This window comes from Chlorocebus sabaeus, chromosome 2 (assembly GCF_047675955.1).
Source record: "Chlorocebus sabaeus isolate Y175 chromosome 2, mChlSab1.0.hap1, whole genome shotgun sequence".
NCBI classification, from domain to species: Eukaryota; Metazoa; Chordata; class Mammalia; order Primates; family Cercopithecidae; genus Chlorocebus; species Chlorocebus sabaeus.
The window spans coordinates 100,474,529-100,490,682 of NC_132905.1; the positions used below are offsets into that span (position 1 = coordinate 100,474,529).

Here is a 16,154-nt window from a genome sequence, read left to right on the forward strand (position 1 = left end):
TAAAAGTATTGCTGCTAACAATAATGAAACCTTGGTATGGTGTGAAGGAGGCCTAAGTACAGAGTCATCTTTGGAAGTTGTTAGCTGCAGGCGATGCCATTAGCACTTTTGTGGGGAATATGTCTCTTAATCTTTCTAACCCAACTAATTCCTTTCATATTCAGTTATATCGGAATACCTCTCGATATATTATTGCTTGTGTCCGTAAGCCCTACCTATTATTAGCAGGGAATTTGATATGGGATAATAATACGGGAATTGTTAATTATACAAATACGTGTACATTTTTGTCTTGCCTCAATCATTCTTGGTGGCACAACTTTGCTGGGGATATTTATATCCTCAGGGCTCGTAAGGAAATTTGGCTACCTGTTAATCTTACGCGACCGTGGGGGGCATCACCTCTTGAAACTTATATTTGGACTTCTCTTCAGCGAACCCTCCGTGCCCTTGGACTTATAATTGCCTCGGTGATGAGTCTTGTTGCCATTGCCTCCACTGCGGCTGTAGCAGGGCTCGCTCTTCATCAAAGCATACAAAATGCTGAATTTGTGCAGCAATGGCATGAACAATCTCACCGGTTATGGCTTCAACAATGAAACATTGATTCTCAACTTGCTGAAAGATTGGACAACATGGAGCAAGCGTTGACATGGCTTGGAGATCAGCTCACTGTACTCAGTACTCGGGTAACATTACAATGTGATTGGAATTCCACTCAATTTTGTGTAATGCCTGTGCCTTTTAACATCTCTCAAAATTGGACTGTAATCCGAAAATTATTAATTGGCCATAAAAATATTAGTTTGGACATTCAAGAGCTCACTCAGAACATTTCCGAAGCATTTCGACAACAATTACATGTGCTGTCTGGAACTGTAACCTTGCAGGAGCTGGGGCAGCGCCTTGCTGCCTTTAACCCATGGACTCAGATAAAAACATGGATTTCTACAATCTCTGGAAGTATATTGCTTTGGGCACTTGGTTTGTGTCTACTTCTTTTGGTGATTCGATGCTCCCTCCGTCGCCACCAAAAACAAAAGAAAACACAGGAACAAATATGGGCTACCTTTTTAGGATTGAGGCAAAACAAAATTAAAAGGGGGGAAATGCAGGGGCCTTTGAAAACAGTATGCTGAGAATAGATAGGGCTCAAGGACAGTATCTCCAACTGAACTTTTAATGAACTCCCGTAGGCGCCAAGAAGGCGGGTAGATAAGAAAGAATATAGAAACAAGGTACTGAGTAGAAGGTTACATGTGGGAAAAGAAATTTGTTTTGCATTGCATTCTTTCTGCTGACCTGAGGTTTATGGAGTATAAATAAAGTGAGGCGGAGGCTCTGAGTGCGGCCGCCATGTTCTCTGTGTGTCTTTGTCTTTGTGTGTGTTCTTTCATTCTCCACCACCCCCGGTGCGGCCCCCAACACTCCTCAGCTAAATATTCAGTTTCGTCACCTTTGTCTGGCCTTCTGTAAAACACTGGAACACAGTCCAGCCAAGTTCTTTAAAGTTCTTTGCCACTTTCTAACAAGGATGGCCTTTCCTCCAGTTTCCAATAACATGCTCCTCAGTTCCACCTGAGACTCATCAGAATCACCCTGATGTCCGTATTTCTAGCAAGCTCCTTAAAATGATTCCAGCCTCTGCATATGACTCGATTCTGAAGCTGCTTGCATGTATTTCGGTGTTTGTTTCAGTAGCACCCTACTTCTTGCTAACAAAATCTGTATTAGGGTTTTCTAGAGAAACAAAACCAACAAGGTGTTCGTGTGTGTGTGTGTTTGAGAAATGAGGGTGGGAAGAAGAAAACGTGATCTTGGTAGGTGCAACCAGTCATCTTGGTAGAGCGCGTTTGTAGAATTTGGAGATCTACCAGAGGGAGAGGTTGTGGCTTCCTGAGGGAGATTGGAACTGAAGCTCCAGAGTGAGAGGTCCCAAGTCCTGGAAGGGCTGAGGAGTGCCTTGTCCTCTGTGATGAAGAGAGTGTCGCGGAAGTGTGGGGCAGGCTTAGGTAATGAAGGCCTCATTGGAGATTCCTGTCCCTCTGCAGTGAGAGTTATCTGCAGGCAGTGAGGAGGGTGAAGCTTGGGGAGGAAGTTTGAGGAGAGTGTGAAAGGCATGAGTAACAGCCAAGGAGCATGACGAGGATGTGGCATCTCCAGCCAGCTCAGCCTGGGAGTGGGAGCCTTCGAGCTGTTGCAGGGCCCGGCGGTGGAGGGTCATGGTGGAATGGACAGTGAGCCCAGGATGGAGGATCCCTTCCTCACCACCCACCTCTCACCGCCCAGTGGAGGTGGGTAATGGTGCCTGAGGGTGTGGGTTTCGTTTCTGACACTTTGCTTGTGAAGCGAAAGCCTCGGCTGGCTGGCCTTGTGACGTAAGCGCCTTTTGGCAACTGAATACCTGCACTGAGGGTGGTGCTTACTGGGACCCCACATCCAGCCAGGGCTACCCAGACACAAGTCACACCCCTTCCCTCGGGCAGTGGCCAGGCCCAGCATACAGCGGCCCCTTGGCCCACTCAGCCCTTGCTTCTCGTCCAGTCAGGACCTGCAGCAGCGTTCCCGAGGGACCAGGGAGATGTGGAGGGGAATTCCCAGGCCCCTGACCACAGTCCTTGGAAAAGCAACTGAGCGAAACCCTCCCTCTCCCCTGGGTTAAAGATCTCACCACCTGTCTGGATGTAAAATGCCCCTTTTATCCATAGTGAGAGGATGTCAAATATTTACAAGTCTAAAAAGTGATGGAACAAATTATTACATTTTAATAAGTTTTAATTAGGTAAGAATAGATGCAACCTAAACATTCTCCTTTTCTTTTTTTTTTTTTTTTTTTAACTTAAATCAGTTTTACGAATTTCCAACATCGACAACTCATAAAAAGCAGCCAAGCACAGGACACAGAACTGCAGCAAACAGCATTCTTATGGGTAGCTGACAGACATTAGAACTTCCACCCTTCTTTGAGACACCTGTGCTCACTGGTGACCTCTGCTTGCAAGTCCTCCTGCGAAGCATACCTGGGAGGCAGAGGCTGCAGTGAGCTGAGATCACACCACTGCACTTCAGCCTGGGCGACAAGAGCAAGACTTCATCTCAATAAAAGTGAAAATAAAAATGAAAATAAATAAAATACGTCTTTCAGGAAGTGACAATTGAGCAGACACCTGAGGAAATGAGGAAAGGAAGGGGTCTACACAGTTCCTGGGGTGGGGGAGCCCCCAACCTCTGGGGCCTCCCTGGTCTTCTCCCTTCAGTCCCTCACGGCCTCCAGGTAAAGTGGAAAAGCTGTAGAGCCCCACTGCATGTCACTCAGAGTCAGAACAGCCACGGACCACTCAACTCCTGTAAACCCAGCTGTGCCAGGGGCTGACGCCAGCCCTTAGGGAGGTCCTAGCTGCCAATTCCCTCCCAGCCTTGAGCCACGCACAGCCTCCCTGGCTGAGCACACATGAAGCTGTGGGCTCACGTTCATTAAACACCAGACTCATACTCCTGGTGGTGAGGTGCTATATTGACGGGCTTCTGACACATAGTTGCTCCCTCACCTTTCCAGATGGCCTATTGGTGACCCACCAGAGCCCCTAGCCCTCCTGTCCCCTGTCCTCCCCTCACCTCCATCCCAGCCTCCTCTGCAGTGGACCTCATGAATTCCTTAAGCATGCCTGGTCGTCGGGCCTCCAGTGGGGCTACTGGCCTCTCTGATGTTGCTTTGTCTCCTGTGGGAGAGGCCAGCGATGCAGGAGACACCTTTCTTGCCTTCATCCATAATACACAAATGGTAGGCGGGGCTTGCCAGACACTCGAGAAAAACCAGAACCACCAAAACAAAAGGCCAAAGTTAACAGGCAATCAAAGTAAGAGGAGAGAATCCTTTAAAAATTCTGAGTATCCTCAGAATTTAAGACCTTTAAGAAGTGGCTGCGTTCACAGAACAGAACATCTTCTGAGAAAAAGGAGCAATCTGAGGATTAGAGAGTTTGTTCAACATTTTAAAAAGTTGTGAAATGCAATCTATTTACAGATGAAAGGTGTAAAACAGTTGTGCTACTCAACAAATGATTGCAATAAAAACCCCCCTGGGAACCACCACCCAGGACCAGAAATAGATTACTGTGCCCCTCAAAGTCCTGATTGCCTCTGCCCAGTCCTACCCCAAGTTGAATAAAGTGGCTGGAAACATAAAACAAGGAATTCTGCCAGAGTGCAGAGAAAGAAATATAAAGACATGGAAAACATGAACAGATGCTGAGAGACCAAGAGAAGCAATTAGAGGCCCAATTTCCCCCGAACTGGAGAAGAATGGAACAGAGAGAGCAAGGGGGAGAAATAATCTGTAAGTAGAGAAGAAGAGATTAAGAAACAGTTAAAACATGGGTCTTCAGACTGAAAGGCTTTCCAAGCACTCTGAGCACTGTGGGAAAACTGAGGGAAAAACACATCAGAAAAATGTTCATGAAATTTTAGAATGCCAGCGACAAATAGAAGTCTCTACAATTTTCCAGAGGCAAGGGAAAGGAAGTTGAGAGTTACCTATGAAGACATAAAAATCGGAACCAGGCCAACACCAAGCTTTTCACAGGCAATGTGATTGTGAACCTCGAATTCTATACCTGGCCAAACTATGTATGGAGAGCAAAATACGGACGTTCTTCTGACCCCCACAGCAGACGTTCTTCCTCTGCTCAAATGTTACATCCCACAGGAGCCTTTTCTGCCGCTGGCCCACAGAACTCTTGGTCTCCACACAGATTCTTCCAGTTGGTGACTTTGTGTCTTTACTTCTTTGCTGCCTGTTTCTTCACTAAGTGTAAGTCCTGTGAAGGCGGGCACTCTGCTTCCCTTGTTTCTGCTCTATCTGAAGAGATATGGCACGTTCTTAACAAATGGTTGTTAAGTGAACAAACAGTGTTTTTGTTACGGGGGAGCTCAGAACAGTGTGAACACAGAGGGAAATGTTTAGTGTCTTTCTCAACCTAGGCTGGATCACAATACAGACACCACACACCAAAACAAAAGCAAGCCAATAAGCAAAAACACCATCTTCTAAGCTATTTATAGGGCAGAAGGACAATAAAAACCGCAGTTACAGACACGCGATTGCAAACAATGGTAGTAGCAAAGGCACACATGATAACCTAAAGGATCAGCCAAACTTGTAGGTAAAGCAAATTCATGAATGTTTTGCGTATGTTTTTTTTTTTTTTTTTTTTTTCCTCTCTTTTTTTTTTTGAGACGGAGTCTCGCTCTGTGGCCCAGGCTGGAGTGCAGTGACCGGATCTCAGCTCACTGCAAGCTCCGCCTCCCGGGTTCACGCCATTCTCCTGCCTCAGCCTCCCGAGTAGCTGGGACTACAGGCGCCCGCCACCACGCCCGGCTAATATTTTGTATTTTTTAGTAGAGACGGGGTTTCATGTTTTGCGTATGTTTTAAGCACCTTAAAAAAATTTTTTAAAAAAGAGGCTCTTGCTCTGTCACCCAGGCCGGAGTACAGTTGCCACAGTGATAGCTCCCTGCAGCCTCGAACTCCTGAATGCAATTGATCCTCCCACCTCAGCCTTCTGAGTAGCTGGGACTACAGGTGTGCACCACCACACCTGGCTAATTTTTGTATTTTTTTGTAGAGACAGGATCTCACTATGTTGCCCAGGCTCATCACAAACTCCTGGCCTCGAGCAATCCTGCTCCCTTGCCCTCCCAAGTGCTGGGATAACAGGCATAAGCCACCACACCTGGTCTTTTCACCCATTTAAAGTGCGCAATTCAATGTATTTTTGTGTATTCATAGAGTTTTGCGGCCATTATCACAATCTAATTTTAGAACATTTCATTACCCCCAAAAGAAACCCCCAAGCCCATTAGCAAACACTCCCCATTCTCTCCCAGTGAGCCTTCTCCCAGTGCCTGGCAACCACACATTTATTGTCTGTCTCTATAGATTTGCCTGTTCCGGACATCTCATATAGACTGAATTGTACAATACACGATTTGTTGAAGGGGTGGCCTGCCCTTCCACACCTGTGGGCATTTCTCATCAGGTGTGATGAGAGACTGAGAAAAGAAATAAGAGACAGAGACAAAGTATAGAGAAAGAAAAGTGGGCCCAGCGGACCAGCGCTCAGCCCCAGGGGACAAGCGCCGGCACCGTCCCTGAGTTCTCTCAGGATTTATTGATCATTATTTCCACCATCTTGGAGAGGGGGATGTAGCAGGACAATAGGGCCCAATTTCCCCTATGGTGGGGAGAGGGTCAGCAGGAAATCATGTGTACAAAGGTCTCTGTGTCATTAATAAGTTTAAGGAAAGGTGCTGTGCCCTGATGTGCAGGTATACAAACATCTCCGTGCATTAAAGAGCAGTATTGCTGCTAGCAGGGCTCACCTCCAGCCCTAGGGCAGTTTTCTCCCTCAACTGCAAAGGGGCCTTCCTCCTTCACGAATCCTCCTCAGCACAGACCCTCCCCTCCCACAAGGCCATATCTCAGGCTATCAGGTGGGGAGAAACCTTGGACAATACCTGGCTTTCCTAGGTCCCTGCCGCTGCAGTATATTGTGTCCCTGGGTACTTGAGATTAGAGAATGGTGATGACTTTTAACCAGCAGACTGCCTTCAAGCACTTTTTTTTAACAAAGCAGATCCTGCATAGCCCTGAATTCATTAAACCTTGAGTCAACGCAGCACCTGTCTCTGCAAGCACAGGGTTGGGGCTAGGGTTACAGATTAAGAGCATCTCAAGGCAGAAGAATTTCTCAGTACAGAACAAGATGGAGTCTCTTATGTCTACTTCTTTCTACATAGACACAGTAACAGTCTGATCTCTCTTTCTTTTCCCCACATTTGTGACTGGCTTCTTTCATTTAACATCGTATTTTCAAGATCTCATTGTAGTATGTATCAGAACATTCCTTTTTTTTAGGGGGGGAGAGGGGGATGGAGTTTCGCTCTTGTTGCTCAAGCTGGAGTGCAATGGTGTGATCTCGGATCACTGCAACCTCTGCCTCCTGGGTTCAAGTGATTCTCCTGCCTCAGCCTCCTAAGTAGCTGGGACTACAGGCACCCGCCACCACGCCCAGCTAATTTTTGCATTTTTAATAGAGACAGGGTTTCACCATGTTGACCAGGATGGTCTTTATCTCTTGACCTTGTGATCTGCCCACCTTGGCCTCCCAAAGTGCTGGAATTACAGGCGTGAGACATTCCTTTTTATGTATGAATAATATTCCATTGCATGGATATACTACATTTTGTTTATTCATTTATCTGGTGATTGGCATTTGGGCTGCTTGTGCATTTTGGCTATTATGAACAATGCTACTGTAAACATTCACCTACAATTTTTTTTTTTTGAGACAAAGTCTTGCTCTGTCACCCAGGCTGGAGTGCAGTGGCGCGATCTCGGCTCACTGCAAGCTCTGCCTCCAGGGTTCACACCATTCTCCTGCCTCAGCCTCCCAAGTAGCTGGGACTACAGGCACCCACCACCACGCCCAGCTAATTTTTTTTAATTTTTTCAGTACAGATGAGGTTTCACCGTTTTAGCCAGGATGGTCTCGATCTCCTGACCTCATGATCTGCCCACTTTGGCCTCCTAAAGTGCTGGGATTACAGTCATGAGCCACCGTAATTACAGATTACGGCCCAGAAAACAGTTCTTAATTAAAAGTTATGAAGATTTACTCCTATAAACTCTTCTAAGAGTTTTATAGTATTAGTTCTTACTAATGGGAAAATACTGAAAGCTTTTACTCTAAGATCAGGAGAAAGTTAAGAATGTGTGCTTTTGCTACTTTTATTCAACACAGTACTGGAAGTTCTAGCCAGAGCAATTAGGCAACAAAAAGAAATGAAAGGTATGCAAATTGGAAAGAAACATAAAATTATATGTCTGCAGGTGATATAATTGTGAATGTAGAAAACCTTTACGATTCCACATACACATAAAAAACTGGTAGAACTAATAAATGAATTTAGAAAAGTTGCAGGATACAAAGTTAGCACACAAAAATCAGCTGCATTTCTTTACACTGACAATGAACAGTCTGAAAAGAAAATTAAGAAAACAATTTCATTTACAACAGCATCAAAAAGAATAAAATACTTAGAAATTAACCAAGAAAATGAAAGACTTCTACAATGAAATCTATGAAATATTTCTGAAAGAAAGGAGACATAAATCCCATGTTCATGGATTGGAAATCTTAATATTGTTAAGATGTCAATACTACCTAAAGATTCAATGCAACCCCTATCAAAATCCCAATTTTTTTTGAAACCCATTCTAAAATCTATATGGAATCTCAAGAAACCGCAAGTAGCCAAAACAATCCTGAAAAAGAACAAAGCTGAAGGACTCACACTTTCTGATGTCAAAATTAACTACAAAGCTACAGTAATTAAAACAGTGTGGTATTGGCATAAAGACATATATATATCTGTATATATATGGTATATATATACATATACCAATGAAATAGAATAGAGCCCAGAAATAAACTCTCACATGTATGGTCAAATGATTTTTGACAAGGGTGCCAATACCATTTACTGGGGAAAAGACAATCTTTCAAAAATGGTGCTGGGAAAACTGGATAGCAACATGCAAAAGAATGAAGTTGGATCCTTAGCTAAGACCATATACAAAAACTAACCAAACTAAGGACCTAAAAGTAAAACCTAAAACTATAAGACTTATAGAATAATACACAGGGCAAAAGTTTTATGGCACTGGATTTGGCAAGGAGTTTTTTGGATATGACACCAAAAGTACAGGCAGCAAAAAACAAAACAAAGCAACAAACAAGTGGGACTTTCTAAACATAAGAAAAGTGCATCTTAAGACATTACCAACGAAGTGAAAAGACAACCCACAGAATGGAAGAAAATATTTGCACGTCCTATATCTGATAAGAGATTAATATCCAAAATATACAGAAAACTCTTAAAACTCAACAACAACCTGATTCAAAAATGGGCAAAGGACTTCTAGACATTTCTCCAGAGAAGATATACACATGGCCAATACGCCCATGAAAAGATATTCAACATCACTGAACATTAGGGAAATGCAAAATAAAACTGCAAAATGACAATGAGATACTGCCTCATGCCCATTCAGATGGCTATTAGAAAAACTAAACAAAATTAAACAAAATTTTTAAAGATAGCACATGTTGGTAAGATTTAGAAAACTTGCACACTCTTGGTGGGAATATAAAATGGTTAAGCTGCTGTAGAAAACAGTATAGCAGTTTCTTCAAAAATTAAACAGAATTATATATGATCCAGCAATTCCACTTCTGAGGATGTATTAAAAAGAATTGAAAGCCAAGTCTCAAAGAGATATTTCTACACTTCTAAACCAACGAGTATCTGAGACAGGTCTCAATCAATTTAGAAGCTGATTCGAAGTTAAGAAGTTAAACTGTTGCTTACTTGTTAACTTGTTTAGAAGTTAAGTTTTTGTTTACAGTCTCTAGCCAGCTGTCCATGGAACCACAGCCAAGCTCTTTGAATGCTGCCTGCTGGTGCCAGCCCTTGCTCTGTCCTTGCCGGCAGGCTGCCCCTGGCCCCATGAGATCCCTGCCCAGGGGATAGGTTACCCTCATGTAATTAGTAGAACAAGGTGAGTTGGTGTTAAAAAGACAGGCATGGCTGGGCGCTGTGGCTCACACCTGTAATCCTAGCACTTTGGGAGGCTGAGGGGGACGGATTGCCTGATCTCAGGAGTTCGAGACCAGCCTGGGCGACACGGTGAAACCCTGTCTCTATTGAAATACAAGAAATTAGCTGGGTGCAGCAGTGTGTGCCTATAATCCCAGCTACTCGGGAGGCTGAAGCAGGAGAATTGCTTGAACCCGGGAGGCGGAGGTTGCCATGAGCTGAGATCATGTCACTGCACTCCAGCCTGGGCAACAGAACACAAAAGACGGGCATGATTTTGTACTTATCGCTCAGCTTTATAACCACTGGGGGCCCAAATGGTCACCTGGATTCTAACTTTGTTGACATCTGGGCCGAAAAGCCCTGATGCAGGTGAGCAATGTGCCTGCTCGCCAGGGCTCTGTGCCTGGTGGGCTCTGTGCACCCGGTGGGTTCTGTGCCTGCTAAGCTCTGTGTGTCTGGTAGGCTCTGTGCACCTGGCGGGCCCTGTGTGCTCCTGCTTTTGGCCTCCTGCCTCCCACCCTGGTTTGTTGCAGATGCTGTTTCAGGAATTGCAGGTGTGCAGTTTCTCTGGATAGATTTTGACCAGGACAGATGGTGAATGGATGCCTCTGGTTACGCTGTGTTTGGGCTGGAGGGTTTATGCGTGTGTGGTGAGAACATGGGAATGTTAGCATGATGGGGTGTGTATGTCACATGCACAGGAGTGGTGAGTCTGGCCTGGGGTGTGGGACACAACCCCTTGGATATCCCCAGCTCTGGTGTAATGAAACTTCAGTTCACAAAGTATGGTGCTTATGATGTTTTGTTTTGTTTTGTTTTGTTTTTGAGATGCAGTCTCACTCTATTGCCTATGCTGGAGTGTAGTGGTGCAGTCTTGGCTCACTGCAATCTCTGCCTCCAGGGTTCAAATGATCCTCCGGCTTCAGCCTCCCAAGTAGCTGAGACTACCAGCGCACGCCACCACGCCCAGCTAATTTTTGCATTTTTAGTAGAGACAGGGTTTTGCCATGTTGGCCAGGCTGGTCTTGAACTCCTGACCTCAGGTGATCTTCCCGCCTCGGCCTCCCAAGTGCTAGGATTATAGGCGTGAGCCACCACGCCTGGCCTATGGTGCATTTTTTATATTCTTTTTTTTGTGGATGTTTTTAAAAATCAAACCTGCAGTGAATGTCTCAGACTCAAACCCGGGAACGTGGGAGAAACAAGCTCCAGTCCCGATGGGGCCCAGGTGAAGACACTGGCTGCCGCCCACCAGCTCCGGGGCGGCTCGCTGGTCCTGGTCAGTGCTGGGTTAAGGTGACTTTCCAGCCTGCGCCCTGTCATGAGGTTTCTGTGCCACTGAGTCCTTCATGTCTGCAAGCTGACAGCTGGAGTGTCTGACCCCAGAGGCCACAAAGCAATCTCAATATTGTGACAGGAAGGCCTCATCCCAGACACACTTGACTGGATCTTTAGAAAATATGCTTCTCCACACACACGCAGACACAGGCCTTGCCGTGCCCCGAGGGGTCCAGACGGTGCACTTGAGGCCCCTTTCTCTGGAATTCAGCTGTCAATCGCATCAGCGGCCTCTTCGCACAGCGGGGAGTTTGCTAATGTGTGTGCAGCCAAATGAACTTGGATAAAACCCCAGACAGCCGGGTACCTCCAGCCACCACAACCTCTCTGCAGAGTAACCATGAGAAATTACCCGGAAGGTGTTCAGCAGCAGGTCCTCCATGCTGGAGAACCCACCTCCACTCCAGACCTTGCACTGGAAGGCCAGGCATGTGCAGCCTCTCGGGTGCTGCCTTCACCGTGGTCAGTCCCCTCACCCTGTGTTCCCTGAGTGTGGTGAGCTTGGCCTGGGGGACTCACCAGCCTTGCACCTCACTCGCGTGTGGAGTCCTGTAAGTGAGGGACCTGGTGAGCCAAGGCTGAGGCCGTGTTTTTAGTCCTGGAGTGCTGAGTCCTCTACACCAGAACTCCCCACCTGGCACTGAGGACATGGGTACGGCACAGGTGTCAGCGTGAACAGGACAGACGAAGCTGAGCTGTGGCCAGATGTCTTTGTTGACCTCGAGGCTTGGTCCATCACCAGAGGATGCTCAGCCCACAGCCTCCCTTAGTACAAAGACAGTCGCCTCCACTGCACAACCCATGTTTTTAGAGACAAGGTCTCACTCTGTGGCCCAGGCTGGAGTGCAGTGCCACGATCATAGCTCACTGCGTCTTTGGCCTCCAAGCCTCAGCCTCCCAGGTAGCTGGGACCACAGACACCTGCCACCACGCCTGGCTCCTGCAACTTTTAAAAACAATTATTTTTATTTTTTGTAGAGACAAGGTCTCACCGTGTTACCCAGGCTGGCCTCGAACTCCTGGGCTCAAGTGATCCTCCTGCGTTGGGCTCCCAAAGTGCTGAGATTGCAGGTGTGAGCCACCGTGTTCAGCCCTACTGCAACTTTTTAAAAAGTCAGTGGGAGCAAGTGGGTTCTTGGCCTCACAAATGTGCTCGGGGTGGTTTTCCTTTAACTGGGAGGCTCTTGGAGGTTGCCTTAGTGAACTGGATCCTGGCCCTGCCTGGAGATGAACTGGAGATCAGAGGTTGATGAGGTCATCCTGACTATGGATCAACCCCCCTGTCCCAACCTGCACCTCCCCAGCTGTTGGCCTGTCAGAGTCCATCTGGACATTCCATGGGTGTCTGGGGCACCATCACACTTTATGGCCAAACAAGGGGGGAGTCCCACTGTCAGCTTAAGAATGTGACTGACCCCCATGTGTGACCCACTGTCCCTCTCTCCCTCTCACTAATCATATCATGTGCTGGGCCCCAGCAGACACTATGGCCCCTGCCAACAGGGGCCTGTGGAAAACTTATCATGAGAACCTGCAGGAGCTGCAGGGCCACCGGAAGGACAGGATGAGGCAGTTGCCTCTGTCTTATTGCTCTCATTGGACAGAAGCAGCCCAAACTGAGGCTCCAGGAGACTGCTGGAGCCACCCCTGCAGGCAGCACACAGGATGCAGAGGGGCTGAGGGAGGGTCAGGAGGCCAATGGGGGGCATCCTGCTTGGTCACCCCAGGACAGGCCAGAGGCGCTCAGCAGCCCCATCAGGTGAGTGGGCAGCCCTTTGCCCACCCCAGCACTTGCACCCCTACAGGGAGGCTTTGGGTTTTTGGTAGGAGCTATCAGTGACCAGTGCCTGGGGAGGGCCTGCGCCCATCACCCCTCCGCGGGCAAGGAGCAGGCTCACTCCTAAGAGTGTGTAGGGAAAACAAGGAGGCCGGGGGAGCCCCATCCCCCAGGAGTAAGGGGGTACGTGTCGGGGGAGGGGAGTCGGAGGGAGTCCCACAGACCGTACCTGAGGAAAGAGTGGGAGGGCCACACAGCACATCGGAGCTTTCCCATGGGTGTTCACTGTAGGCTGATGTTACAGGCATGGTGGGTTTAGTGGCCTCTAATTTGTCTATTTGTTTTGAGTTTACATTGAGTTTATGTCAGTATATATTTGTTATATGATTAAAAACAACTTAGCTTGGCATTAGTGAGTTACGAGATTTTTTTTCTTTAGAAATTGTCCATGCATGATTCATGTAAGAAACACTGGCCTTGCATGACACAGGACCCACATCCCTGGCTCTGTAGTGCAGGGGCTGCCAATCAGGATGTGCTGCACTTTGCTGTGAAGACCAGTACCCCCCTCACCGGGATCTTGGGAAAGGTTTTTTCTTTGCGGGGCTCTGTTCCTGCCCTTCCTGCATCTCAGGGATGTGGTAAGGATGAAGTGTATGGAAGTGCTTAGGAATCTGCTTGAGAGACACACTCCAGCCCGTCATCTGTCAATCTATCCGTCCATTTGCCAAATCTCTATTGAACACTCTTAATCCCTCTGCTAGAGGCAGGCCCATTCACACTTAGGGATGCCCACAGAGCCCTGAAAGTCACATTATTCCTCATTTACAGATTAATAAATGGAGCTTGAAGAGGTTAAGAGGCTTCCCCAAGGTCACCCAGCTGCCAGGCAGGCACCAGACTGCCCACGTGTTGTGACAGGCACTGGAGTGATGGATGGTGATTTCGGGTATGTTAAGAGCAGGTCCCCTGTGGGATGGAAAAGGGGTGGGATGGGCAGGCATTGGCTTCTCCATTGCCTCTGCAGGGCTTGCCTTCCCTCTAATGCACAGACCTCATTTGAGCTGTTCTGCTCTACTGCACATGGCCCAGGGGGCCGTGAGTAATGCCGGAGGAGCTGGGCCCTGGGGAGAGAGGGATCGTCTTTCAGGGAAGACTGGCCACATCAGCTGGAAGTACTGTAAGTGTGGCCTCACAATGAGTGAAATTAAAAAAATACAAAATGAAATTTTATTAGCCCACTCTGAAAGTGAGTGCGTCGTCTGCCACGTGAGGAGCTCTGAACAGATGCAGAGCAAAGTAAATTGAATGGCGGCGGTGGTGACGCTGTGCTGGTGGTGACGCTGTGCTGGTGGTGACGCTGTGCTGGTGGTGACGCTGTGCTGGTGGTGACGCTGTGCTGGTGGTGACGGTGTGCTGGTGGTGACGCTGTGCTGGTGGTGACGCTGTGCTGGTGGTGACGCTGTGCTGGTGGTGATGCTGTGCTGGTGGTGACGCTGTGCTGGTGGTGACGGTGAGATGAGGATGATGTAAGGCTGCTCCTGATGACAGTGGTGGTGACGGTGATGATCACGACGGTGATGAAGGTGATAATGGGGTGGCAATGGTGAGGATTATGATACGAGGATGATGAGAATGGTGGTGGTGATGACTGTGAGAATGATGCTGATAATGATATTGATGATCACCACCACTCATTGCTACTTTGGACCAGACTCTGTGTGGGACATCAGACTGGAGTGCAGTGGCACCATCAGAGCTCACTTGCAGCCTCCACCTCCCTGGGCTCAGGCAATCCTCCCACCGCAGCCTCCCGAGTAGCTGGGATTCCAGATTCTGCCCTGTTCTGTCTGAGGTCTTCCTCTGCCTGTCTCTTGTAGGGACACTTGAGATTTCATGTAGGGCCCATTCAGAGTCTAGGATAATCTCTACATTGCCAGATCTTCAACAATCATTTGCAAAGGCCGTTCTTTCCTCATATAATGTAATGTTTACAGGTTCCAGGGACTAGGACCTGATATCCTGTGGGGCCGTTTGTCAGATTGCCTCAAACCACCAGTCCCACAGCTGAGCACCAGCCAACTGTGGGTGTGGAAGAGAGTCCAGATGAGGCAAACTGAGGAATCCCATCTAACCCAGCTAGAATTGATAACCACAGAATCCTGAGCTAATAAATGAGCATTGTTTTAAACCATTAAGTTTTGGAGAAGTTTGTTATGTAGCAAAAGCTAACTGATATATAATAATTTGTTTGACTGACAGTACCTAAAACCCACTTTTAACCCCAACCTCCCCTCTGGATTTAGTTTATTTTTACAACATGCCTTGTGAAAACACTTGTTTAAGAATTTCCTTAGTAATTAGAGGCAACCCTTTCCCACTTCTGTCTTTGTTTCTGTAGGGAAAAGAGAGATCAGACTGTTACTGTGTCTATGCAGAAAAGGAAGACATAAGAAACTCCATTTTGATCTGTACCCTGAACAATTGTTTTGCCTAGAGATGCTGTTAATCTGTAACTTTAGCCCCAACCTGTGCTCATAGAAACATGTGCTGTATGGAATCAAGGTTTAAGGGATCTCGGGCTGTGCGGGATGTACCTAGTTAACAATGTTTACAGGCAGCGTGCTTGGTAAAAGTCATCGCCATTCTCCGTTCTCAATTAACCAGGGGCACAATGCACTGCAGAAAGCCGCGGGGACCTCAGCCCAGGAAAGCCGGGTATTGTCCAAGGTTTCTCCCCACTGAGGCAGCCTAAGATATGGCCTCGTGGGATGGGAAGGACCTGACTGTCCCCCAGCAGGACACCCGTGAAGGGTCTGTGCTGAGGAGTATTAGTAAAAGAGGAAGGCCTCTTGCGGTTGAGATAAGAGGAAGGCCGCTGTCTCCTGCATGCCCCTGGGAATGGAATGTCTCGGTGTAAAACCTGATTGTACATTTGTTCTGTTCTGAGATAGGAGAAAATTGCCCTGTGGCTGGAGGCAAGACATGCTGGTGGCAATGCTGCTCCGTTACTCTTTACTCCACTGATATGTTTGGGTGGAGAAAAGCATAAATCTGGCCTACGTGTACATCCAGGCACAGCACCTTCCCTTGAACTTATTTATGGCACAGATTCCTTTGCTCCTGTCTTTTCTTGCTGATCTTCTCCCCACTATTACCCTGTTCTCCTGCCACATTTCCCTTGCTGAGATAGTGAAAATAGTAATTAATAAATACTGAGGGAACTCAAAGACCGGTGCCTGTGCGGGTCTGCCGTATGCTGAGCGCCGGTCCCCTGGGCCCACTGTTCTTTCTCTACACTTTGTCTCTGTGTCGTTTTTCTTTTCTCAGTCTCTCATCCCACCTGACGAGAAATACCCACAGGTGTGGAGGGGCA

The 16,154-nt window shown here is 47.4% G+C and overlaps 1 pseudogene; it reads left to right on the plus strand.

Annotated features, from left to right (window-relative positions):
* Positions 1 to 15,385: 15,385 nt before the first annotated feature.
* Positions 15,386 to 16,154, plus strand: part of LOC140708663 (uncharacterized) — a 12,756-nt pseudogene continuing 11,987 nt past the window's right edge.